At 42.4% G+C, this 26,190-nt stretch overlaps 1 protein-coding gene across 3 annotated transcripts in view; it reads right to left on the bottom strand.

Annotated features, from left to right (window-relative positions):
* Positions 1-26,190, bottom strand: part of FRMPD4 (FERM and PDZ domain containing 4) — a 395,081-nt gene that overhangs the window by 223,444 nt on the left and 145,447 nt on the right. The window contains exon 1 of one of the 3 annotated variants that reach the window (XM_083174316.1): positions 12,286-12,953. The exons of the other annotated variants lie outside the window; for them this stretch is intronic. The gene's annotated coding sequence lies outside the window, so the exon portion shown is untranslated. Of the gene's footprint in view, positions 1-12,285; positions 12,954-26,190 lie in introns of those variants that run through there. 3 annotated transcript variants of the gene reach the window in all.

The following is a 26,190-nucleotide window of genomic DNA, read 5'->3' on the forward strand; positions in this document are numbered from 1 at the left end:
TGTACTGTGCTGCCTTGGGGCTGGACAATCACTCACCACACCCTCTTCTTTATCGATCACAGCTTTTATCAGTCACCGCCTCTGTCACCGCTGCTCAAGGGGACCTCCGAAAATCACCGGAGCCCTTTTGGTAAGTATTCTCCTAATTACAGCAACGCATCACACACTTTCCAGCTACGCAGCTCTGCTGCCTTAACTTTCTCTCCACAACTGCTACACGGTGTCTTTTCTGCTGCACTTCAGCTTTCCTCAATCCCTATCCACAACACACCTACCGCTCTTTCCCCTGAGCACCTCTATAGTCCCTGCTCTGGGGTTTCCTGATGAGCAGGGGCTCTGCCAACTGTCAGAGTATATTTTCCTTTCTGGAATATTCCTCACAGTTCTCCCCTTTAAATGGGCTAGGAGGACAAGTCCATTGTCAGTTCAGGAAAGGGGTAAACAGTGTTCAGTCCACAATATTCTATTAATAAGGGGTATTAACACATTAATACTTTTCCTAAATAATTAACTACTAATATTACTTTTGATATCTGCTACATTTACTGTATCACAACCATATAACATTTTAGTTTATGTATAAACATTAACCCTTATTGGGGTGTTACACTTGCGGCTGGCAGGGGGCTGGAGATAGAATCGCCAGCCCCAGCCAAGATGAATCGCACTCCATCTGTATGCTTTTTAAGAAATGAAGCCTGATTCCTTTTTGTAGGTAAAACAAAAAATGCAAGTAAGTTTGTATCTGGAACACAACATGTTGCCATGCAAGTGGTGCAAATACATTTATATTTTCTCTGTGCAGGATAAATACTAGCTGCTTTTGTATGTTGCCCACAAGACAGCTTTATTTTTGCACACCGCACCCAAATCTCTGTACATGTTACATCTGCCTCACCTGAAACGCAGCATGGTTTTGCCCTGTTGCTTGATTTTCTGCTTTAATTACAAACATGAATCAGGCCCACAGTGTGCATATCACATGTAGCATATACATTTATTTATTTTTAAATAGTGCCTTATAGTGGGTTATGTGCAAATTTAGCATCACTTGTAAAAGTATTGTTAATATGTTCCTGTCCAATAACATTGTGACACATTCTAAAAATACTTTCTCATAGCAAATACTGATATTGGGCAATGACAGGAATGTACTCGATAACATTGTTTACCTCCCTGACAACTGAAACAATTGCTTCTGGAAATATGTATAGCAGTTATTATTCCACCAAACTGAGCATGTAGAGGTAGTTTAGAAAAAGAAAATGAACGTAGTAAGCATCATTTGCATAAATACATGGAGCAAGAGCATTGTGGAAGATATAGGAACCTAATAATAAATATTACATGTAAATCTGTCAGCAATAGACATATACAGTAACTGAGCATTATAAAGTCTATGGCAATTTTCACAAATCAACAATTCCCAATTACATATTTCTGTCCTACTTTTTAGATGGAACATCCAAAAACGTAGATCTATTTTTTTTCTGTTTTTTTTTCTTTTAATGTTTAAGTGACTTTAATCAAGGTTTTTGGGGATATATGTCTTGCGGTACTTGCAGGGGTGCCTTTGATTGGTGGCTCAAAACCAATAAAAAATTATGATCAATCTGATAGGCAAAACCAGAAACTTGTCAAATAGAGGAGGCCTCAACTAGAGTTCAGAGTGCAATTCTGGGCCCTACACTACAAAAAAACACTATTTAAGCTAATTAAAGGGATGGAAAACATGTTTTACCTAGACAGATTATCCAAGATAGGAATAATATGCTTGAAAAAAAGACATTTAACCCCTTCCTGACGCAGCCAGTTTTTGCCTTCCTGACAGAGCCCTTTTTTTCAAATCTGACATGTATCACTTAAGTGGGGATAACTTTTTTTTGCTTTTACTTATCCCAGTGATTTTGAGATTGTTCTCTCGTGACACATTGTACTTCAAGTTAGTGGTAAATTTTGGTCGATACAGTCTGTGTTTTTTTGTGAAAAATACCAAAATGTCGTAAAAAAATGGAAAATTTAGCAATTTGCAAAATGTTAAATTTTCTGCTTGTGAGACAAATAATCATACCACTCAAAATAGTTAATAACTAACATAGACCATATGTCTACTTTATGTTTCCATCATTATTTCAACTTCCTTTTAAATTTTTTGGACACTAGGAGGCTTAAAATATGAATAGCAAATTCTCAAATATTCAAGAAAATTTCAAACACTGATTTTTTTAGGGACCAGTTCAGTTCTGATGTGACTTTGAGGGACTTGTATGTGAGACACCCCCATAAATGATGCCATTTCAAAAACTGCACCCCTCACAGTATTCAAAACAGCATTTTGGAAGTTTGTTAACCCTTTAGGTGTTTCACAGGAATTAAAACAAAGTGTAGGTGAAATTTCAAAATTTCATTTTTTTTGCAGATTTGCAATTTTAATACATTTTTCTAAGGAACACAGTAGATTTTACTAGAGAAATGTGGCTAAAAATTGATTCCCCCAATTCTTTTGTTTTCATAAATATCCTATATGTGGCCCTAGTGTGCACGTTGATCAAACTACAGGCTTCATAATAGAAGGAGCACCTACTTGATTTTGGAGCCTCCTTTTTATGAGATTATTTTTTAGGCACCATGTAGGTTTCTAGGCACCATAATATGCTAAAAGTTAGGAACCCCCCCACAAGTGACCCCATTTTGCAAACTACACCCCTCAGGGAATTCATCTAGGGGTATAGTGTACATTTCAAACCCCCAGGGGTTTCACCAATTGTGGTACAACTGGGCTGTGAAAATGAAAAATTACATTTTTTACACAAAAATGCAGTTCTGGCTCAAAATTTTTCATTTTCCCAAGGAATGAAGGAGACAATGCACCCCAAAATCTGTGCCCCAATTTCTCCCGAGTACGGCAATGCCTCACATGTGACCAAAAAGTACCATTTGGGTGCATGGCAGGACTCAGAAGGGAAGGAGTGATATTTGGATTTTGCAGCTCAGATTCTGGTGGAATGTTGGTGGGTGCTATGTCGCATTAGCAAGACCCCCGAAGCACCAATACAGTGGAACCCCCCCACAAGTGATCCCATTTTGCAAACTACACCCCTCAGGGAATTCATCTAGGGGTATAGTGTACATTTCAAACCCCCAGGGGTTTCACCAATTTTGATACAACTGGGCTGTGCAAATGAAAAATTACATTTTTTACACAAAAATGCAGTTCTGGCTCAAAATTTTTCATTTTAACAAGGAATGAAGGAGACAAAGCACCCCAAAATCTGTGCCCCAATTTCTCCCGAGTACGGCAATGCCTCACATGTGACCAAAAAATGGCAGGACTCAGAAGGGAAGGAGTGATATTTGGATTTTGCAGCACAGATTCTGGTGGAATGTTGGTGGGTGCTATGTCGCATTAGCAAGACCCCCGAAGCACCAATACAGTGGAACCCCCCCACAAGTGACCCCATTTTGCAAACTACACCCCTCAGGGAATTCATCTAGGGGTATAGTGTACATTTCAAACCCCCAGGGGTTTCACCAATTGTGGTACAACTGGGCAGTGAAAATGAAAAATTAAATTTTTTACACAAAAATGGAGTTCTGGCTCAAAATTTTTTATTTTCCCAAGGAATGAAGGAGACAAAGCACCCCAAAATCTGTGCCCCAATTTCTCCCGAGTACGGCAATGCCTCACATGTGACCAAAAAATACCATTTGGGTGCATGGCAGGACTCAGAAGGGAAGGAGTGATTTTTGGATTTTGCAGCTCAGATTCTGGTGGAATGTTGGTGGGTGCTATGTCGCATTAGCAAGACCCCCGAAGCACCAATACAGTGGAACCCCCCCACAAGTGACCCCATTTTGCAAACTAAACCCCTCAGGGAATTCATCTAGGGGTATAGTGTACATTTCAAACCCCCAGGGGTTTCACCAATTGTGGTACAACTGGGCAGTGAAAATGAAAAATTAAATTTTTTACACAAAAATGGAGTTCTGGCTCAAAATTTTTTATTTTCCCAAGGAATGAAGGAGACAAAGCACCCCAAAATCTGTGCCCCAATTTCTCCCGAGTACGGCAATGCCTCACATGTGACCAAAAAATACCATTTGGGTGCATGGCAGGACTCAGAAGGGAAGGAGTGATTTTTGGATTTTGCAGCTCAGATTCTGGTGGAATGTTGGTGGGTGCTATGTCGCATTAGCAAGACCCCCGAAGCACCAATACAGTGAAACCCCCCCACAAGTGACCCCATTTTGCAAACTACACCCCTCAGGGAATTCATCTAGGGGTATAGTGTACATTTCAAACCCCCAGGGGTTTCACCAATTGTGGTACAACTGGGCAGTGAAAATGAAAAATTAAATTTTTTACACAAAAATGGAGTTCTGGCTCAAAATTTTTTATTTTCCCAAGGAATGAAGGAGACAAAGCACCCCAAAATCTGTGCCCCAATTTCTCCCGAGTACGGCAATGCCTCACATGTGACCAAAAAATACCATTTGGGTGCATGGCAGGACTCAGAAGGGAAGGAGTAATTTTTGGATTTTGCAGCTCAGATTCTGGTGGAATGTTGGTGGGTGCTATGTCGCATTAGCAAGACCCCCGAAGCACCAATACAGTGGAACCCCCCCACAAGTGACCCCATTTTGCAAACTACACCCCTCAGGGAATTCATCTAGGGGTATAGTGTACATTTCAAACCCCCAGGGGTTTCACCAATTGTGGTACAACTGGGCAGTGAAAATGAAAAATTAAATTTTTTACACAAAAATGGAGTTCTGGCTCAAAATTTTTTATTTTCCCAAGGAATGAAGGAGACAAAGCACCCCAAAATCTGTGCCCCAATTTCTCCCGAGTACGGCAATGCCTCACATGTGACCAAAAAATACCATTTGGGTGCATGGCAGGACTCAGAAGGGAAGGAGTGATTTTTGGATTTTGCAGCTCAGATTCTGGTGGAATGTTGGTGGGTGCTATGTCGCATTAGCAAGACCCCCGAAGCACCAATACAGTGGAACCCCCCCACAAGTGACCCCATTTTGCAAACTACACCCCTCAGGGAATTCATCTAGGGGTATAGTGTACATTTCAAACCCCCAGGGGTTTCACCAATTGTGGTACAACTGGGCAGTGAAAATGAAAAATTAAATTTTTTACACAAAAATGGAGTTCTGGCTCAAAATTTTTTATTTTCCCAAGGAATGAAGGAGACAAAGCACCCCAAAATCTGTGCCCCAATTTCTCCCGAGTACGGCAATGCCTCACATGTGACCAAAAAATACCATTTGGGTGCATGGCAGGACTCAGAAGGGAAGGAGTAATTTTTGGATTTTGCAGCTCAGATTCTGGTGGAATGTTGGTGGGTGCTATGTCGCATTAGCAAGACCCCCGAAGCACCAATACAGTGGAACCCCCCCACAAGTGACCCCATTTTGCAAACTACACCCCTCAGGGAATTCATCTAGGGGTATAGTGTACATTTCAAACCCCCAGGGGTTTCACCAATTGTAGTACAACTGGGCAGTGAAAATGAAAAATTACATTTTTTACACAAAAATGCAGTTCTGGCTCAAAATTTTTCATTTTCCCAAGGAATGAAGGATACAAAGCACCCCAAAATCTGTGCCCCAATTTCTCCCGAGTACGGCAATGCCTCATGTGTGACCAAAAAATGGCAGGACTCAGAAGGGAAGGAGTGATATTTGGATTTTGCAGCACACATTCTGGTGGAATGTTGGTGGGTGCTATGTCGCATTAGCAAGACCCCCAAAGCACCAATACAGTGGAACCCCCCCCACAAGTGACCCCATTTTGCAAACTACACCCCTCAGGGAATTCATCTAGGGGTATAGTGTACATTTCAAACCCCCAGGGGTTTCACCAATTTTGGTACAACTGGGCTGTGAAAATGAAAAATTAAATTTTTTTACACAAAAATGCAGTTCTGGCTCAAAATTTTTCATTTTCACAAGGAATGTAGGAGACAAAGCACCCCAAAATCTGTGCCCCAATTTCTCCCGAGTACGGCAATGCCTCATGTGTGACCAAAAAATGGCAGGACTCAGAAGGGAAGGAGTGATATTTGGATTTTGCAGCACAGATTCTGGTGGAATGTTGGTGGGTGCCATGTCGCATTAGCAAGACCCCCAAAGCACCGATACAGTGGAACCCCCCCACAAGTGACCCCATTTTGCAAACTACACCCCTCAGGGAATTCATCTAGGGGTATAGTGTACATTTAAAACCCCCAGGGGTTTCACCAATTTTGGTACAACTGGGCTGTGAAAATGAAAAATTACATTTTTTTACACAAAAATGCAGTTCTGGCTCAAAATTTTTCATTTTCATAAGGTATGAAGGAGAAAAAGCACCCCAAAATCTGTGCCCCAATTTCTCCCGAGTACGGCAATGCCTCACATGTGACCAAAAAATACCAGTTGGGTGCATGGCAGGACTCAGAAGGGAAGGAGTGATTTTTGGATTTTGCGGCTCAGATTCTGGTGGAATGAATGGTGGGTGCTATGTGGCATTAGCAAGACCCCCGAAGCACGGTGAAATGATGAACCTAATAATCCATAGATGTGTGGTATATTTTAAAACACTCCTTTATACATAGGCCGGGTTTGTCGGGGCAAGTGTCACACTGGAAAATAGTTTGCTTTCTTATTCCCTTTTTATAGCAAACTTTGCACCTTTTTTGTGTCCTGCCCTTTTTTCCAGTGGAGGGGATTTCATCAGGAAAATGCTGCCCTGGTACAATACGGGGGCCAGTACTAGAAGTACTGGGGCCCTCTGCCTGCTGGTTCCCAAATATTAGGCCCTTTATGACTTCCTCTTGAAAGTGCATAAATGTCCCCCTCTGGCTGGTAGAACGGAATAGCACGTAAGCATTATACAGTGCCATCTGGATGATATACACGGCCAGCTTCTTGTACCAGATTTTTGTTTTCCGCAGGGCACTGTACGGCTTCAGTACCTGATCTGAAAGATCCACTCCGCCCATGTACTTATTGTAATCCAGGATACAATTAGGTTTTGAGGTGTGGGTACTGGTACCTCGTACAGGGACGGAGGTGGTACTGTCTCCATGAATTGTTGTCAGTATAAGGACATCCCTCTTGTCCTTATATTTGACCAACAACATATTTTCGGTGGATTGTGCCCTGCTTTCACCCCTTCTCATTACTTGGGCAATGTGCGTTTTTGGGAGGCCTCTTTGGTTCTTGCGCACAGTACCGCAAGCTGCTGTACCTCTTGAACCAAGGGCCTTAAACAGGGGGATGCTAGTGTAAAAGTTATCCACATAGAGGTGATAACCTTTATCCAGGAAGGGGTGCACTAAATCCCAGACAATTTTTCCACTAACACCTACGAGGGAGGGGGGGCATTCTGGCGGTTCAATTCTTGAATCCTTCCCTTCATATACCCTAAACCTGTGAGTGTACCCTGAGGTGCTTTCACACAGCTTATACATTTTTATGCCATACCTTGTCCTCTTATTGGGAAGGTACTGGCGGAATTTAACCCTTCCTTTAAAATGTATAAGGGACTCGTCTATGCAAATGAATTTATCTGGGATGTACATCTCTGCAAATTTGGCACTGAAATGATCAATGACCGGCCTGACTTTGAATAGCCGGTCAAAGGTGGGATCATCTCTGGGTGGGCACTGTGCATTATCGTTGTAATGCAAAAAATTAAGGATTAACTCAAAACGAGTCCGGGTCATGGCCATACGGTAAAATGGGGTGCTGTACAGAACATCTGTACTCCAATATTGCCTAATTTCTGGCTTTTTTACTATGCCCATATGAAACACCAGACCCCAAAACGTCATCATCTCTACTGCATCTACAGGGGTCCACCTAGCAAATGATGACGTGGGGTTTTGAGCAATAAACTGCTGGGCATATAAATTAGTTTGGTCCACCATTAAATTTATAAAATCATCAGAGAAAAATAATTTGAAAAAGTCAATTTCTCTGAGACCTGTGGAATCAAATTAGATTCCTGGGATGGCCAAAAACTCAGGAACCTGGGGCTCAAAATTGTCTGGTGGTGGGGTCCATACGAGATCAATTATTGGGGGGGGGTCTCAGCTGCTCTACGGGGGCGTCTTTGAGGGGGTCCCTCATCACTAGAGGAGGAAGAGGAGCTTAAGACGAATCCTTCAAATTCCCCGCTTGCATCACTGGCTGTGTCAGAGTCAGAGGCAAGCATGGCATATGCCTCCTCCGCTGAATACATTCTTCTGGATGACTGGGATGACATTTGGGATGACATTTGGGATGACATTTTTATTTTTGTGTTTCTGGTAGTGAAATGTTTCAACACGTGTATAGTGTAGGGGGGGGGGTACAAACTTTATTTCAACCCGGGGGGTATGTAGTGTGTAGTGTGTATGTAGTGCAGAAAAAAAAAAAAAAAAAGGTCCTGCGCCAAAAATTGAGCACAGATGTTGGTCAGTAACGTCCGTCACTGAACAGCGCTCAAAGGCAACAGGAATTTGATCAAAAAAATAATAATAGATCAACCCTGTGCCGAAAAAGCTGATCAGTGATGTACGTCACTGATCGGCGCACAGTGGCCACAGGACACCCACAAAATCACAGTGTGTGTAAAAAAAAAATTAAAAAAAGACCCCACAGCACCCTCAAAAAAAAAAAGGTGATCACTGATGCGACACTGATTACCAGTGAGGGGCAGCAGGTGCACAACCTTTGGTGCAACTGACAGTGCAACTGGCAGCAACTGACAGGTATATATAAAAAAAAAAAACCCTGCACCCCCAAAAAGTTGCTGATCAGCACAGATATACTGATCAGCACAAAAGGGGGGTAGCAGACACAAAATATAGCACTCTCTATCACTCTCTGTCACTATCTCTCTCTATCTCTCTATCTCTCACTATCTATCACTCTATGACACTGCAGAAGCAGCACTGACAGTTATATATATAAAAAAAAACCCTGCACCCCCAAAAAGTTGCTGATCAGCACAGATATACTGATCAGCACAAAAGGGGGGGCAGCAGACACAAAATATAGCACTCTCTATCACTCTCTGTCACTATCTCTCTCTATCTCTCTATCTCTCACTATCTATCACTCTATGACACTGCAGCAGCAGCACTGACAGGTATATATATATAAAAAAAAACCTGGACCCCCAAAAAGTTGCTGATCAGTTAATTTATACTGATCAGCACAAAAGGGGGGGCAGCAGTCAGTTGCACACGCAGCACAGCTGTATATATATAAAAAAAAAACCAGCACCCCCAAAAAGTTGCTGATCAGCACAGATATACTGATCAGCACAACAGAGGGGGGGGGGGGGGGCAGCAGACACAAAATATAGCACTCTCTGTCACTATCTCTTTCTATCTCTCTCTATCTCTCTCTATCTCTCTATCTATAACTCTATCACACTGCAGCAGCACAACACAGGAAGTCACAAGAAGTCACAAGATCCAGGAAGCATCCAGCACGCTACAAGCAGTGATCAAGTAAGTATTTGCAAGGATCAGGTCAGTATATCACGGCAGATAGGCACGGTGACCGCACTGCACGCAATTCCAGACCGGAATGGCGTCTGCAGTGCAGTCACCGTTAGTTTAAATCACCCTCCATGGCTGTGATTGGTCCGTCGGTCTGACGGACCAATCACGGCCTTTGGGGGCGGGTGGGGTGAGGTGGGGTGACACCAGTGTCACCCTTACACCCCGTGGTGATTGGTGCTGTACTTTACAGCACCAATCACCACCGATCCCTGTGTCACCGGCAAACGTTATTCGCCGGTACACAGAAAACGCTGTAATTGGCTGTTCACATTTGAACAGCTAATCACAGCGATCGCCGAACGGGGGGGCATCGCTGCCCCCCCTGGGCGGCGCGGGGGGATGTCTGCTGTCAGGGACAGCAGACATCTCCAAACTGTCACCGCGTCTATAGACGCGGGGAAAGTTTAAAGCCATGACGTACATGTACGTCATGTGTCGGGAAGTACATCCCGGCCATGACGTACATGTACGTCAAATGTCGGGAAGGGGTTAAATGGAGACATGCTTAACATGTATAAATACATCAGAGGGTAATATAAAGAACTTTCACCAAACTATTTGAAGCCATCCGCTTAGACCAGAGGATAGGAGGTTTCATACCTTCAGAAGGAAGGGGTTCTTTAAGGCGAAGGCCGCAAAGGTGTGGAACTCACTGCCTGAGGAGGTGCTAATGTCGATACATTAAATAGATTTTAAAAAAGGAACCCGTCTGAGGGGACACGTTGCCATAATGTTTGGATCCCTTTAGAGTAGATGGTGGCTTCCCCTGTGCCCCTGTAGGCCAGTCCAACACTGAATATACAAGAGAAAGATAAAACTCAGTATCTTAATATTATTTTGAAGTGATTATTATGTTATGCTTAAAAATTGGCTCATGAAAAGAAAGTATTGATTTTTGTTGTTATGAATGGACTGGTTCATATGTAGTTGTACTGTAGCTATATTTTTTAATATTTCCCATTGATATATAGAGACTGGGTATACTGTATTAAGATCCATTCATAACACAAAACAATGTATGTTTCCTTTAAAATAATGACACCCACATCTCTCCCATGTCGCATATGGGGTGTTAAGTTACCCATATCATTCCAACATACACTATAGCTTACAGTACTTCATTGCTGCTAACGATTTCATGCGTTCCACGTCTCCAATAAATAAACAAATAAATGGTGACCACTGTCCCTCTCTTAAAACAAACTGTTATTAATTTGACCACTGATATTTGTCACATTTTATATTATAGCTGAATAAAAACTATGTGAAAGAATTTTCAAATCAATTACATTCTAATCTGTCATAGAACATATGAAATGGGCATTTTTAGATGTTCTATCACATAATGCCATTTCCCAAAATTATTCTCTTTCTTCCAGTATCTTAATAATAAAATCCGCATTCAAGTTGCAAACGTGGAGTTAATAACACGGTGACTACTTATCTATAAGAGGAACCAGCAATTGGCTTGTGCTGTATCTTGGAGGCTGATGATTCAGCACATTTTCCATCACAATAAAATGATAGAATTCACCACACGTACCATACCTATATATATCTTCAAGTAACAAACACTTTTAGCCAATCTCCATAAATATGTATTTGTTATGAGCCTGGTCCTATCACAATAAAACATTGAGCTATTAGGTTATTTAATTAATTAATTTTATTAGATGTAAACAAACTAATCTCAGTCTATTCTTTATCTACAGTAACATTGCCTGTTCTCACACAGTACTTAAGCATTATGAATACCATCCATAAGGTATAGTTTCAAATATGCATACTATCTAAACATAGGGGTCTTTCCTATTATATGCCAAGTCTTCCAGGTGCCATTGCCACAGTGGCAATCGTAATGTCAATGGCATCTGATCTCACACCCATGGTTGGCTGGTTTCAGCCTGAATTTGCACCAAATGGCACTTTAGTGTGAATTCTGGCGGCCATAAAGTGTGACCTCTGTCACGATGATTCACACAAGGAAAATCATTGGGGCTAATAGAATCAACCCGATACACTGCAATGATAACAAAAGAAACATATAATGTATATAATTCTGAAAAAATGTATCATAATTAAAATAGCAGTTATGAGCATTATGAAAATACAAAGACAATAAATCAATAATACATTAAGTTGAGCATTAGATTCTGTTAAGACCCATTTTTCTTAAGGAAAAAAGAAAGAACTACTTTTTTGATAAACAAATTCATCAACTTGGATGTCAAAAAGCACATATTCGGCGAAAATGCTCCAACACCAAATAAGCACCAGGTGAAAAACTATCCTGAATAATTTATCACAATGTTCTGGGATCTATGACCCAAGACCACTTATCTTTTATCAAAGGAAGCCAACATTTTATAGTTATCTATACAAACAGTCTGCCATGGTCAACGTGTTTTGAGAAACGTGTTTAAAGCAAAAAGCAAATATACAACAGAGTAAAAGACAAACAATATAAACAAATCAAAGCAAATACTGTAAATAGAATATGAACAAGCAACAGTTAGCGTTACATTTTCTGCAAGACTGAAATCTAGAAATACTTTGAATTACTGTAAGGGTTCATCACATAGCAAATAACATTGTTTATTTACCTATTACTAAGAGAAAATTCCCTTTCTGTGTCAAAATGACAAATTGCTTTTTTCTTCTCTAATAAACGTATATTGTCACACTATCTGACTACAAATAGAAGTGCTTTATGAGTAATTATAATCCTTACCTTCTCGCTGTTTGCAGTGTGTGTCCCAGGAGTATGGTAGCAAAGTAATGTCTGCAGCTCAGAGAGAGAGGGCTGTGTGTCTCTGAACTCTACAGCTCCCTTTGAATGCATTGTGGATAAACATGTCAAGTTTACATTTGAGAATCTCCTGCCTTTCTTCTCCTATGCTGCTGCGTCTCCCCTTTGATATGACATAAAATGATTCCTGTGCTGTGACAAAGTCACAGCTTCTGCCTTCAGATTTGTTTTTTAGACACAATAGTTTAAGACAAGGCAGCAACTGCTTAACCAACAGTGTTGTCAAAACATCAGAGTGGAATGATCAGTTTTGCTTCAGATTTAAGCAACAGAAATGTGCATCCCATCCTCAGTAGCTTGCACAGAGGAAAGCAGGGTACAACAGGTGAAGACCCAGTAATGCCAGCTCCAGCTCTGGGAGGTATCGTGTGTTGCTGTCCTCTTAGCCTCCATCAGGTAGATCACGCAATACTGCAGTCCATAATGCTAGCCAAAAAAAAAAACCTAGTGCTACCAAACTATGGATGCTCAGCTCATACCAGAAACCAGTATACTGTATCCTGCAAGTGACTGGATGTGGTGAATTTTTCCTTTTGCTAACACTTTGAAGGAGGAAGAGAAATACACTGCCCATCCTCTCAGGAGGGCAGAATGCATTTATGTGAAACATGAGGAGAATGCTTAATGCTGTGAGATCCAGGACTGCATTCTCAATGAGCTCTCATTACAGGCATGCTGTAGAGTTACACTGGCTGATATTACCATCCCCAATTACTGTTTCTCATTCTTTACAATAAACAACCCTGGATCATTAAAAAAGAAGAAACAGCCTTTATAGATCAGTGATCAGTGCTTACTGCCCTTGAAATGTTAAAGCATGTGAAACGATGATTTCCACGCACAACCGCTGCAAGAATACAGCGAAGAACATTTGCAACATTTATCATACAGTATTTATGTGTTTTATGTATCTGCGTTGTTAACTTCTATAATAAACAGAGGTATCTGTCGCCTATCAATAATAATCTGTATTTTCCTGCAATCTACAACATACTGTCTTTTTCCAACTATATATCAAATTCTGTATTTTAATACAGTCTTGATACTATGCCAGCCACACTTCTGCTTGACTGTAAGGTTTACACATAGTTCTAGTATGCATTGATTTAATATTAAAAGAAATAACTTGTCCAATACACATGAACATGACTTATATCCTGTCACATATAGCTTCACGTTGCCTCTTTAAATTCAGCAACCGAGGCACATGCCCCCTTAGCCCCCCTCTGTTGCATTTCTGCCTATGTGAAAGTGCTGTTTAAAAAGGTATTTAAGATAAGCAGGACCTTTGACATCTACAGTATATGCAAAACCAGGCTCAATTCCACTATCTATAGACATCGAGTGTATAGTGGGCAACTTCAAGAGTTTTGAGCTGACCACATACCTCCCAACTTTTATCCACCGTGAAGAGGGACATAGGTGTATGCCGGAAATTAGGGGGCGTGGCCTGTCGAAGAGAGGGCATGGCCTATATTTATTGTTGTCTTGCGAGGTCACGCCCCCATTTTAATGATGTGGGGGCATGGCCCAGAGGCTCTGTGAGCTTCTAGCCATGCCCCCAGCCCCTCTATGTAGCGCTGCTCAGGGAGTGACAGGGGTGACTCTCAACTGCCCCAGTCTAATCCTGAAATCCCAGGATTGGATAGTCCAATCCCGGGATTGAAATCCCGGACATTTTGTGGTCAAGTCCTGGGATCCCGCCGATCCCGGGATTGGCCACCCTACTCACCATGGGCCAGATGTACTAAGCTTCAAAAGTTATAAAATGGAGAGTGATAAACAATCAACCAATCAGCTCCTGCCTGACATTTTTTTAAACACAGTTTGTGACATGACAGGTAGGAGCTGATTAGCTGGTGGTTTATCACTGTCCATTTTATTACTTTTGAAGCTTAGTGTATCTGGCTCCATATCATGATGTCCCAAGCTTATTAAAATAGTCACAGTGCTGTATGCAATGTACTCTATCTTGCAGCCCATATTCAGGTCAAACTGCTGTTTGTGGGTACCCCTAATGAAAGTTCTGAAGTGGAAGTATTACCCCCAGAAGAGGTGTAAATTAATCCCTGCTGCCTGGAGGGAACTTGGAGTGTGGTGCCCCCCATATTTTAAAAAAAGGGTAAACAAATATGGTGTGTGTGTGTGAATGTGTGTTTGTACATAACACATGCAATTACTAAATTATATAGATAGCATGCTCAGCTGGTAAACAGGGACTGGAGAGCACAATGAATTGGCAGGGATCCAGCTATGTTGTATGACAAGGGGCCAGATTCTCTAAGCTTCAAAAGTGATAAAATGAAGAGTGATAAACAGCCAGCCAATCAGCTCCTGCCTGACATTTTTCAAACACAGTCTGTGACATGGCAGGTAGGACCTGAATGGCTGGCTGTTTATCACTCTCCATTTTATCACTTTTGAAGTTTAGAGAATCTGGCCCAAGGGAAGGTGGGTTAGGGTCCGACATTCAATCACCTGCAGTACACAAATTCAGCATTTACTGGTGGGTCCCATTTCACTCTTCAGCAGTAGTGGAAGGTGCACCATTGCTTACTGCAGTGCAGGCTGCGCAGAACCTAGTGGTAGTTGTCCTGTCTCTTATTGCAGTGTTAGCAGTGGCGTAACTATAAATTTTGCTCCCCCCTGCAAAAAAGTTTGTGGTCCCCCCCCCCCAAAAGCTCCTCCCCAGCATGTGATGTGATGACGTCACACGCATAATGGAGAAGATGAAGCAGGAGAGTGGAAAAGAGACCAGCAGACACTACTGCTTCCCTTGGCTCTGACGCATCCCAGGCTGCCCTAGCACGCCCATCCGCCTGCCCATCCTGGACACAGTAGCCAATAGCCGACTCTGTGTACAGTCAATTGAATCAGTGGGGGGGATTTGTCATCTCTGCCATGGCCGCACCCGCGCTGTGGCTGACTCGCCTCCAGTGCTCAGTCAGTGGGCAGCAGCAGGCAGCAGCATGTCAGTGCGTCGAGCGGGTGCCGGCGCCCACACAGACCCCACTGCTGCTTGCTCCCCCAAGCGGCTGCCTTACAGTAGTTACGCCACTGGGTGTTAGTGGTGCTCCTGAGACAGATACAATTAACAGGTGCACCACAGAGCTCTATAGGAATAGCAGCAGTCACACTCGCATAAAGCTTGTGTTTGCCCTTGTTTTGTTACATTTTTCATAACCAGGGCCATATCTAGGTGCAGGGCTCTGTGGAAGCACAGTTGTTTTCAGCTTCCCTACTTTTAGGCTGCCTTTGTGGGAGAGGGCAGCCAGCTTCAAGCAGCGGGGAGTGGGACCGCAGGGGGGTGTCATAAAATCAGGATGGGTGCTGAGCTTATGGGAAGATCTATGTGTGGGGAGTGGTCAGCATGATCGCATCATCGAGGCTATGGCCACGGACACGCAGTGCCTGTAATACAGACATTGCACAGCAAGGGGGAAAGGCTACAATGATGTGATTTGTGTCAATGATCCCCACGGACCCCCGTGGAGGGGGTGGTGGGAGACCGGCGGCAATGTTTGGGATTTTCCCACCTTTCCAGGAGGGGGGTGGACCCAAATTTCGGGAGCAGTTGCTGCCCCACAGTCCCTGCATTTGGCTAGCAGGATGCAAACCGACTCTTGTGTACTCAAATCCCTGCCTGCACATCTGGAGGGTGCAGGTGGTGGCAGCACACGGGAGTGGTGGGTGTGTGGGCAGTGTTAATGCGCAGAGTCTTGTGTGTTTGATTTTTTTTCATGGGGGCCTGGCACTGCAGCTCCACTTGCACCATTGTTACAGTGGCCCTGAAGTTGCAATAAGTGCAAACTATGTAATAATTAGGCCTAACAGATGACTTTTGCCTGCTGGGTCTGATTATTGCACAGTGTATACAGCACCCTTGGGTGATTATAGCATCTGCTTAGCTGTTCTGGCCTGCTGCATGACTTTTTTGGAAATAATGAGCAATTACTGTGCACATTTTGTAGTGTGCACATGATCTCTCTAACTGAGTTCATTTAAACACATCACCTTTGATGGTCTTTAGGACATAAAATCATTAGATAGGAAGATATAGTTTAGTAGTGTGTGCTCCAAAAATCCAATGTTATCAAGATCGTTTCAGCTCTCAGAAAACCATGGATTGGGAGTAAAATCTTGGAGATGAGCACTTAGCGTAAGTGAAATGGTCAAAACAAAGGATTAGGTAAAGTCTGTAAAATATTGTTATTGTTGGCAGTGTAGAAGCCTATTTGTGTTGCTACAAACCATTTCTGTACATAGCATTCGGGAGCTGATGTTACTTCAGTGGTATTTCATACTGGTAGTAAGTAAATAAAGAAGGTAAACTCCGACATAAAGTATAAAAAATGAGAATGATAATGAAAGTAAACATACATGGAGGTTAAAATCTGGTATGACATATAGCTATGTATATGGATACATAATGAATGGTACAGTACATGACAATAGTTTAAATAATTAATGGAAAATAAATAAAATAAAATATTTAATGTGACTATCAGCCCCAAGTCCTTGTGCAGAAATTGTGGACTTACATGCTGTTGGAGCAGAGGTCCGTATTTCTCTTTTCCCTTTTCTGCATATATATATATATATATATATATATATATATGATATATAATATCATATGCAGTCCTTACGTATTTAATATAGCAATGGAAAACAATATAGAACAAGTGTTCACCCCAGCGCGCACTGGCTGCTAGGAGTTTCTTCAGCACGCCAAACAATTGTAACATATATTTAAAGAAGTGAAAGTAACCTTCACCAGCGCCAGAAAAAATATATATACTTTCCTTAGGATTACCAGTATATATCTGCACCAGACGTTCTCTTATACTCCAATCAGTTTTTTACCATTTTACATGTAAAAAAAAAAAAGCCTAAAGTTTCATAGTGTATTACAGTTTATTGACAGTTCACATATAAAACAACATAAAATGATTCCCAAATTGGGATAAATGTGGGTCACATCAAAGGCACATACACAACATTGTCATTTGGCAGCATGGAGCAAAACTGAATTGACAGGAGAAGTCACAAACTAGGTACGGGTTTGAAACACGTCAGTGGAGGCGGGACAAAGGAGATAGTGTTTGGAGTTACCCACTGGAGTGACGCTGATTCCTGTATGTGCCCGGGACACTGCTGGTTATTTGCACGCTCTTGTTGAACTGTAGGGCAGTTCAACACCATCTGGCAATTCATATAGCACTTTTCCTTTTGCACTCGCCACTTTAATGTTGTGTATGGGCCTTTGATGTGAACCACTTTTATCCCAATTTCATATGTGAACTGTCAATAAACTGTAAAGTATGAAACTTTAAGCTTCTTTTACATGTAAAATGGTAAAAAACTTATTGGAGTATAAGAGAACGTCTGGTGCAGATATATACTTGTAATCCTAAGGAAAGTGTATGTATATATATATATATATATATATATATATATATATATATATATATTTTTTTTTTTCTGGCGCTGGTGAAGGTTAATTTCACTTCTTTGAATGTATTTAATATATCACATGGGATCTCAGCCAAGCCTACCTGGTTTGGATGCGATCCAACAGATCACCTCTGCAGCTAGTGCAACTTGCATGCTCTGGTGCAATACGCATGGGACTGTGCTGTCAATCTTGAAATTTGGATACTTGAATGAAAAGAGCCCAAATCGCAAGTGCATCGCCCTAGTGTATGAGCACCTTTAGTGCATGAAATCTAGCAGGAGACAAGTTCCTTTTAAGGTTGCATGTGCAGCATAAAGTTTAGTATGTGACGGAGTGTCAAGGGGGCGGGAAGGGTTCACCTTCATACCTGTATGTTCTATACGATATATTCTGTTTCTGACCAGTTGATTGAGAAAAGTTGTTTGTCAATAGACATACCTATAATATCAATGCAGCTTAGGGTGGGAAATTAAAAGTCCCCAAAGGAATTTAGCAAAATTACAACTTCCCTGTGTTTTTCTATTTTTGCTAATGTTTGGGACATTTGCGGTTTATTATTAATTAAGAGCTGCAAACTACAAGCTGCTGTGAGCAACACCTACTGTAACTGCATGCAGAGTCTATGGGGGTGATTGTGCAACCCAACGGGATCCAACCTACCACTTTCCCTTATCCACAATCAATCTCAAATTGTATACTGTATATTTATTTTGAAACATTTATATCTGAGTGCTCTGCCGACTTTGTATATGCGTTTTGGTGCACTCATGGAAAACAAATGTGTTTTTTATTGGTCAAGTTCTTTGCTTTAAAAGGTCTTTTTTTTAAATGTGTGCAAGAGGATTTAGTGACAGATCTTCTGGGATAGAATCAAAGATTCATGAGTATTCATGAGAGGGTCCCAGCAGACAGGTACAGATCTGCAGACTTATCAAATCATTTCCTTGCAATCTGGCAACAGAGAGCGGAGTTGTATACACTATCTACAGACTGCTGGCTATATATATAGCAATAAAATATATATACATTTATACTTTGCCAGGAGTATTTCTATTTATTGCAGTCCAATAAGCCACTATGAAACTTTTATAAAATATCTTAATAGCCTATATAGTCACATAATTAACATAGGTCAATTATGCATTTGTTTTTGCAATGTACATGATCAGGAGCTGCGTTTGTACTAGATGTTATTCTAACTCATATATAACTCAGTAGTGTCTCCACTTGAGGGGTAACTTGGTGTTTTGCACTAAGTATAGGGATGATGTATGTGTGCACTAAAGAAGATGGCAGGTAGAACATTAAGTCTGCATACAGGAAAAATACAATGGGCGGCATTCAATGAGGCTGATTCGCCAGGTTTTTATGGCGATTTTGTGCTGTAAGGCGAATTTCTGACTAAAACGGTGAATCACCCTATTCAATGACCAGATGGCGAATACATTTCAAGGTTTTTTTCGCCATGATTCACCGAGTAGCAATCGCTATCTTTTTATGGTGAAGTGAAATGTGAACTTTTAAACTAAAGTGTTTTGTTTTTTACATTTGGTGTCAAAAAATCTGGAATTTTATTCTGAGGAGGGGCATGCTATTTTTATTCATGTGTTGGAAGCACATGAATATATATTTAATTTTAAAAAAATATATTATTATTATTATTATTTTTTTACACAGACCAGCCAGCAGGGGGCCGGAGCCGAGCCGCTCATTAGATATTCATATATTCACTTCACCCGATCATTACATATGTATGATCGGGTGTAGTGAATATACCCGGTCCCCTGCTGGCACCCCCGGGGGGCAGCCTGTGCTGCCTGGCACCCGGGGAGCCCACCTCCCCCCCACAAACGTTCTGGGGCAGGCAGGGAGACTTCCATCTCCCTGCCTGCCACTGTCCTCAGGCTCCCTGCGGCGTCCGCCGCAGGAGCTCAAATTCGCCAGTCAGGGGCAGCGAGCCCCTGACTCGTTGAATACCGGAGCCGGCGAGGCCCTGGAACGCAGCAAGCAGTGGCGAATGTGCAGTGAATCCTAAACAGGATTCGCTGCACGTCGCCAGTATTCATATTGAATACTGCCCATATTGTCAGCCAGGCTGCAGTCTAGGGCACCAGGACTGTAGGGGCGCCTTGGAGGGTAACACTTGAGGAATAAAATTAAGGCCTAATTTATTCCATGCTTGTTAGCTATTACCTGTCCCGATGTACTGTGGGGGGGGGGGGGGGGGAAGTTGTTAAGGTGATTGCTAGATGGCTATGCCAATGTAACTTACTGATGGAACAATTACTTTATGTACATTATGCATAAAATTGCACCAGCTGAGCAGCCTACAGCCAAAGCCTCCTTCCCAAGCCACAAGCAGTAGATGCTACATGCCAGTTGTATAACCTTTGATACATCCACATGGGCAATATGACTTGCTAGTCCCTAAGCGCCCATACATGTGTGTTTAGTAGCATTACACTGGGAGCTACATGTGTATTAGCCTAGGGCACCTGGAACCTTTAAACAGGCCCTGCATATGGGTTCTCTCCATTCCACTCTACATCAGATTCATGTGGCATGCTATAGTCCCATATATCCCAATACAACTTCATAAAGAAAAATGTCCTATCTCCCATATACTGTAGGTGTTCATTCAATCCTCAGTTTTGCACATTTTTGAATGCTCAGAATTTGGATTTGAGAACAAGCTCAGCGAGTCTGAAGCTACCATCAGTGCAGTATATGGCTGCACTTACTCACCCCGGGAATTGACTCCTGGGTAATTGAATTGACCCCATTGTGTTTTTCTAACAATTCTAAAAGTATTTGTGGAAGCATTTAACTACCATTTGCTAGGCTTGCCTAGGACGAAGTCCTATGACGAAACGCGTAGGGGCGTGGCCTGTGTGACACATTGAGTGCTGCTGGAGATCGTGCTGTGTGGCTGCTTTTGCTCAAAGACGCTGAGGCGCTGGGTTCCGGAATTGACATTGTGCTCCTGGAGCAGTGAGAGGTCCCGTGAGTGAGCTACAAGTGCCTGCAGTTTGTGCCAGTGGTTATTTGATATATATCTTGTGGTAGCCAGCCAACACCAGAGGAACACCTCGGTACGGATTCTACCTTCCTAATAGGAGATTTGCTGTTAGCATTGTCCACCTGTTTTAAATAAACGGTATTACACTATGAAGCGCCCCCTCTATTTGTTTTAGATGGAAATATATATATATATATATCTTTAAACAGGTCAGTCCACACAGTCTCAAGCGCTCCCCCCCCTGCAGCTGCTGGATCCCAAGTAGAAATATTCAATCTGAGGTTATTTCAATAAACGATTTTTGTGCAAAGTAGGGATTATCTGCAGCGCTGGGTAAATATGCAATCTATGTGGGATTCGCAGGGTTTCAGAAAAAAAGTTATTCCAGAAATTTCTTCTTTTTCTTAAAAATACACTTTTATTTATGAAGCCAATATATGCAAAAAAGATTGCCAAAAAGATATGCAAAAATATAAAAAATGCAACAAATGCAATACAAAGTACCGTTTCTTGCAGAAGAAAAAAGTTTTAAATAGGCTCACCGGACCTCTCGGGGGCAGAATCTCCTATCACTTAGATGTTTCTCAGTGGGATCTCTTTTTAGCAGGACAAATGCTGCTCCTTCACTGGTACTCTTCCCTTCAGGCACCACACTGCCACTGTGGTGACCCTTCGGGTTTTCCCTGTGTCTGGATGAAGTATTCCCTGGTGTGTAGGAGACAGGAACGGTAATCCTTAGAGCAAAGAACACAGCCTGCGTTGCTCTCACCGGGCAGCGCCTGCCTGCGCTCGCAGTCTGGCGTCTCTGTGACCCCGGGGTCTCTTACAACATCTCCATCTACAAAAACAGAGGGGGCGCAAATAATCGTTGATATGCCCCGTAGTTAAAGAAAAGAGGGAGCGCTATTAGTATTTTATGTAAATTGATTTTTATATTGTATATGCAAATGTGCAGATTTGTTTAGGATAAAAGGGGTAGCACGGCGTCACACAGGCCACCCCACTGACGAAGTCCTGTGACGAAGCACGTAGGGTCGTGGCTTGTGTGATGCTACTCTGCTGCTGGAGACGCTGCTGGTGGTCCGAGCTGCTTGTCGGGTGTGTGTGCCGAGCGCAAAGTCGCAGCCAGCCGGGAGAGCCTGTGGAGATTTTGAGGGTCCCGTGAGTCCATCATTGCGAGCTGTCTTGTCTTGTCAGGCGCCCCCTCTATTTTTGTAGATGGAGATATATATATATATATCCAAAGAATTTGATCGGCACTTACGGAGGAGATCAGTCAATTGCCTCGGTGCCTTCCTTAGCAGAATATAGACGTAGAATTACCAGGATCACCATATCATCAATGCAATATCTTTAATACAGATACTTTTTGAACACAGACTTCGAGTGCCGCCTATTCTTTCCAGGTGATCCTGGTAATTCTACGTCTATATATATATATATATATATATATATATATATATATATACAAACAGTTCTCTGTCCCAATAACAAAGGAAGTCAGGACTCCACGGTAAATAGAAAATTTTATATTCAATATTAAATATACATTACAGGTGCTCCAGCATAATCAACGTTTCATGGCCAACCCGGCCATGTCGTCAGGATATGGGCTGCAAAGTGAAGGACTGCACTGCACTTGCACACCTTCACTTTGCAGCCCATATCCTGACGACATGGCCGGGTTGGCCATGAAACGTTGATTATGCTGGAGCACCTGTAATGTATATTTTATATTAAATACAACATTTTCTATTTACCGTGGAGTCCTGACTTCCTTTGTTATTGGGACAAAGAACTGTTTGTATTTATTGTGCCAGTAAGGCACCCCAGAAGCTGTTGTTATCCTCCAGAGTGCCAAAGTATTGCATATATATATATATATATATATATATATTTATTTCAAGAAAGAATGCACTCAGAGACTGATTAAAGATAATCAAAGACTCGCAAATCGGGATGCAGTTACAATCCCGGCGGTCGGGATCCCGGCGTTCAGAATCCCGACGCCGGAATCCCGACCGCCGAAATGCCGACACTTTCTCCACGTCCCCCCCTTGTCGGCATTTCGGCTGTCAGGATTCCGGCGTCGGGGTTCTGAACGCCGGGATCCCGACTGCCGGGATTCAGTACTGAATCCCGCAAATCTGTATTCAGGGTAAATGTTTTTGGGACCTCAGTCCCGTTCTGACACAATACAGCAATATATGTCTAGTGTCCGTGTGACTCCAAAACACTGCCATCTGTTGGCAGCAAATTAAACTACATCTACTAGCTACTAACCCTTCAAAAGTCTACTCACAAATTCACATAGAGTATAGGGGGATTTATGAAAACTTGAAAAAAAGATAAAATTTGTGAGCGGTACCAACCAATCATAACTGTCATTTTTCAAACAGCCTGTAAAATGTAAGACAGAAGCTGCTTGGCTAGTTCTTTATCTTTCTCAATTTTGTATCTCTCTCCCAGGCTTTGATAAATACGCTCCTTTAAACCACTTCATGAAGAGAAGGATTTGTTTTGTGGTGAATTCTGGAAAAAAACTAGTGGGTGATATTTAATAGGATGAGAGATGCATAAAGTGAGAGATTTGGTAGGAAATCTCCAGTTTGTTTTAAATGGCAATCATTTACACTGCAAAACCAGTTTAATTTTGAAGAGTAAATGATTGCCGCTTTTAAAAAACTGGACATTTCTTACCAAATCTCTCACTTTCTGAATCTCTCTTCCTATTAAATTTCACCCAGAGCGTCTGATCTATCAAACAAGGACAGCATTATTCCAAACTACAGGATCTCTTTGCTGCCTATATTGTCAATAATCATGGGAAATGTATATTTACCAAGATTTGACAGCTTTTCTTTGCCCATATACGATAGACTTACATGCCATAATAATTCTTTATTTGCCATCATATTCCCTCAAGCACAATACATTTGATTAAATGAAGTTGAGGAATTTGCCACTCAAGGACACAGTATGTACGGTATTTATTGATTTTAAGCCGCTTAAGTGTTGTTCTCACTTTGTGCTTTTGAACATTGTCCTACAGAAATATATACTTCCTCCGAGTTCTAGCTATTTGGCAGAGGGTATAACTTTTTGGTCCAGGATTTGTCTGCAATGTGCACCATTTATCCTTCTATTGATTGCCAGACCCTGCTGATAAAACGTATCACTATAACTGAGTTTATGGAGAGGATGGTGTTACCTGGTTGATGTGCTGTGGGGAACTTGTGTCATATATTGCTTAGTGTTCAAAATTTCAAATAAGTATTGCCGGACCACCAGACTCAATATAATAATACACTATAATAATAATATAATAATAATAATAATACAATATAATCTCAGGATTATATTGTATGTTTGGCTTTACAAACAATTTGTGGTCACAGACATGGAGACCCTGCGCAGAATTTTTAGGATTACTGACACTATACCATCCTCAATATACAGAATATGAAAAAATCTTAATACTTGCCACAATATACAATCAAGTTGTTGTACATACAGTATATAAATACTAACACTGGGGCTTATTCAGACCTGATCGTATGACCATGAATTTGCAGATGCCAGTGTTCAGGTAGATGCCGGCCCGCTGGAGTGAAATCCTGCCTTGTGAACTAATGTGCTCACTGTGCGGATGTATGTGTACGGCTACAAATCTATTCACAGCCGAGTGAATATGTCCAAAACCCATCGTAACAGGCTCAGATCTAATAATTTGTACACTGGGAGCAAGTCATCGCTGGCTCAGAGTAGTAAGAGATGGCGGAGATAGCGGTGTGATGGGAAAAGGCATATCTGGCCTGGAGCTGACGTCACGCACCCTCCCCTAAAATGCTCAGGCCAGCCTAGCATTTTCCCGGACACTTCCAGCATTTTCCTAGGCATGCCTGGGTTTCTTACCACTCCCACTACACGGCCTCATGCATGCATACTACGGACCGTACGCGTGCTTAATTGATCGAAAACCGTGCGATCAGGTCTGAATTATATTAGTGGACATACCACCAGTGTTACTATGGGCCTTATTCTAGTTCACTCTTTCTGCAAAAATCCTACTTAGATGGACAAAACCATGTGCACTGCAGGTGGGGCAGAAGTAACTTGTGCAGAGCGAATTAGCACATCCTGATATTTCAAGCACTGTACTGTATACAGTATGTGAATGTTGTTGCTTTCCTGGTTTTAACCTCTACATTTTACTGCATTGTTCTTCCTTTTTTAAATGACCATATGAAAAAAAAACTTTTTTTTATTTTAAAATCAAAATATCCTATTTCTGCACCTACTAAATACATCTTCTTTTTGTTGTTGTTGCATTATTAGAATGTCCACATGTGAATAAATGTCCAACTTAGTAACCACATACTGTTCAAATTCCAAAGTGTTTGGATGCTACTGTAGGTGCCAAGTGGTATGGCGAATAAGCAGGGATCAGATGTTCAGGGGACGGGACTTCTGTTATCACGGGACTTTGGCGGCTGTGGGCAAATGAATGGGGTTTTGGACAGCCGGAAGATAAAAGAGTAGGGTTTTATACAGCTGGGGGGCAAATGTGCCAGTCTTTAGATGTTCAGTTGCAATGCTGCTGGTGTTGATAAGATTTTTTTTTCTTGTCAACACTATCTAGACTACTGTAGATTTCATGAATATATTTTCATGGTGGGCCTTGAACTGCAGTGTCACAAGGGCCAGACTGCCTGTCTGGTACTTCTGCAGGGCCGGCGCCACCACTAGGCAAGTTTAGGCATTTGCCTAGGGCGCCGGCCACTGGGGGGCGGTAGTGAGCTGCAGTCGGCCAGCAGCAGCAGCCAGCAGGAAGCACGCTACCACAGAGGAGTGTGGAGAGCCTGGAGGAAGAACTAGAAGCTGCCTGCTGCGTCAGCGCTCAAGACTGCAGGAGACCATGGACGACAGCAAGCAGCTATTAGGTGAGTTATTTGCGCTCCCCCCCCCCCCGTCCCCCCTGCTGGAGCCCGTACCTTGATGTCAGCCGCAGCCGCTGACAGACCCGAGTGTCACCTGGTCATCAGGCCTGCGCCTGCCTTCACAGCAGCCAGCGTGAAACTGCGGCGGCGGGCGGCGGCCGCCCCTGCCCCCGCCGGCCAGTCAGACGGCCGGGCCAGTCAGTCAGCGTCAATCCCCTCCACTGCCGGGCTGCCCCCCACCCGGTGCGCTGGACATCCTTGTGAATCTCCGGCGGGTGGAGGAGCCACCGCCGCCCGCCCGTCCATCAAGGTAGTCAGTGAGTGTGACACACACACTCCACACAGTCCGAGCTGCCAGCGCCAGTGTGTGTGCATGGCAGGCTGTCAGCAGTAATATTCAGGATTTTTCTATT

The sequence above is a fragment of the Crinia signifera genome, chromosome 2 (genome assembly GCF_055691185.1).
Source record: "Crinia signifera chromosome 2, ASM5569118v1, whole genome shotgun sequence".
In the NCBI taxonomy this organism is placed as follows: domain Eukaryota; kingdom Metazoa; phylum Chordata; class Amphibia; order Anura; family Myobatrachidae; genus Crinia; species Crinia signifera.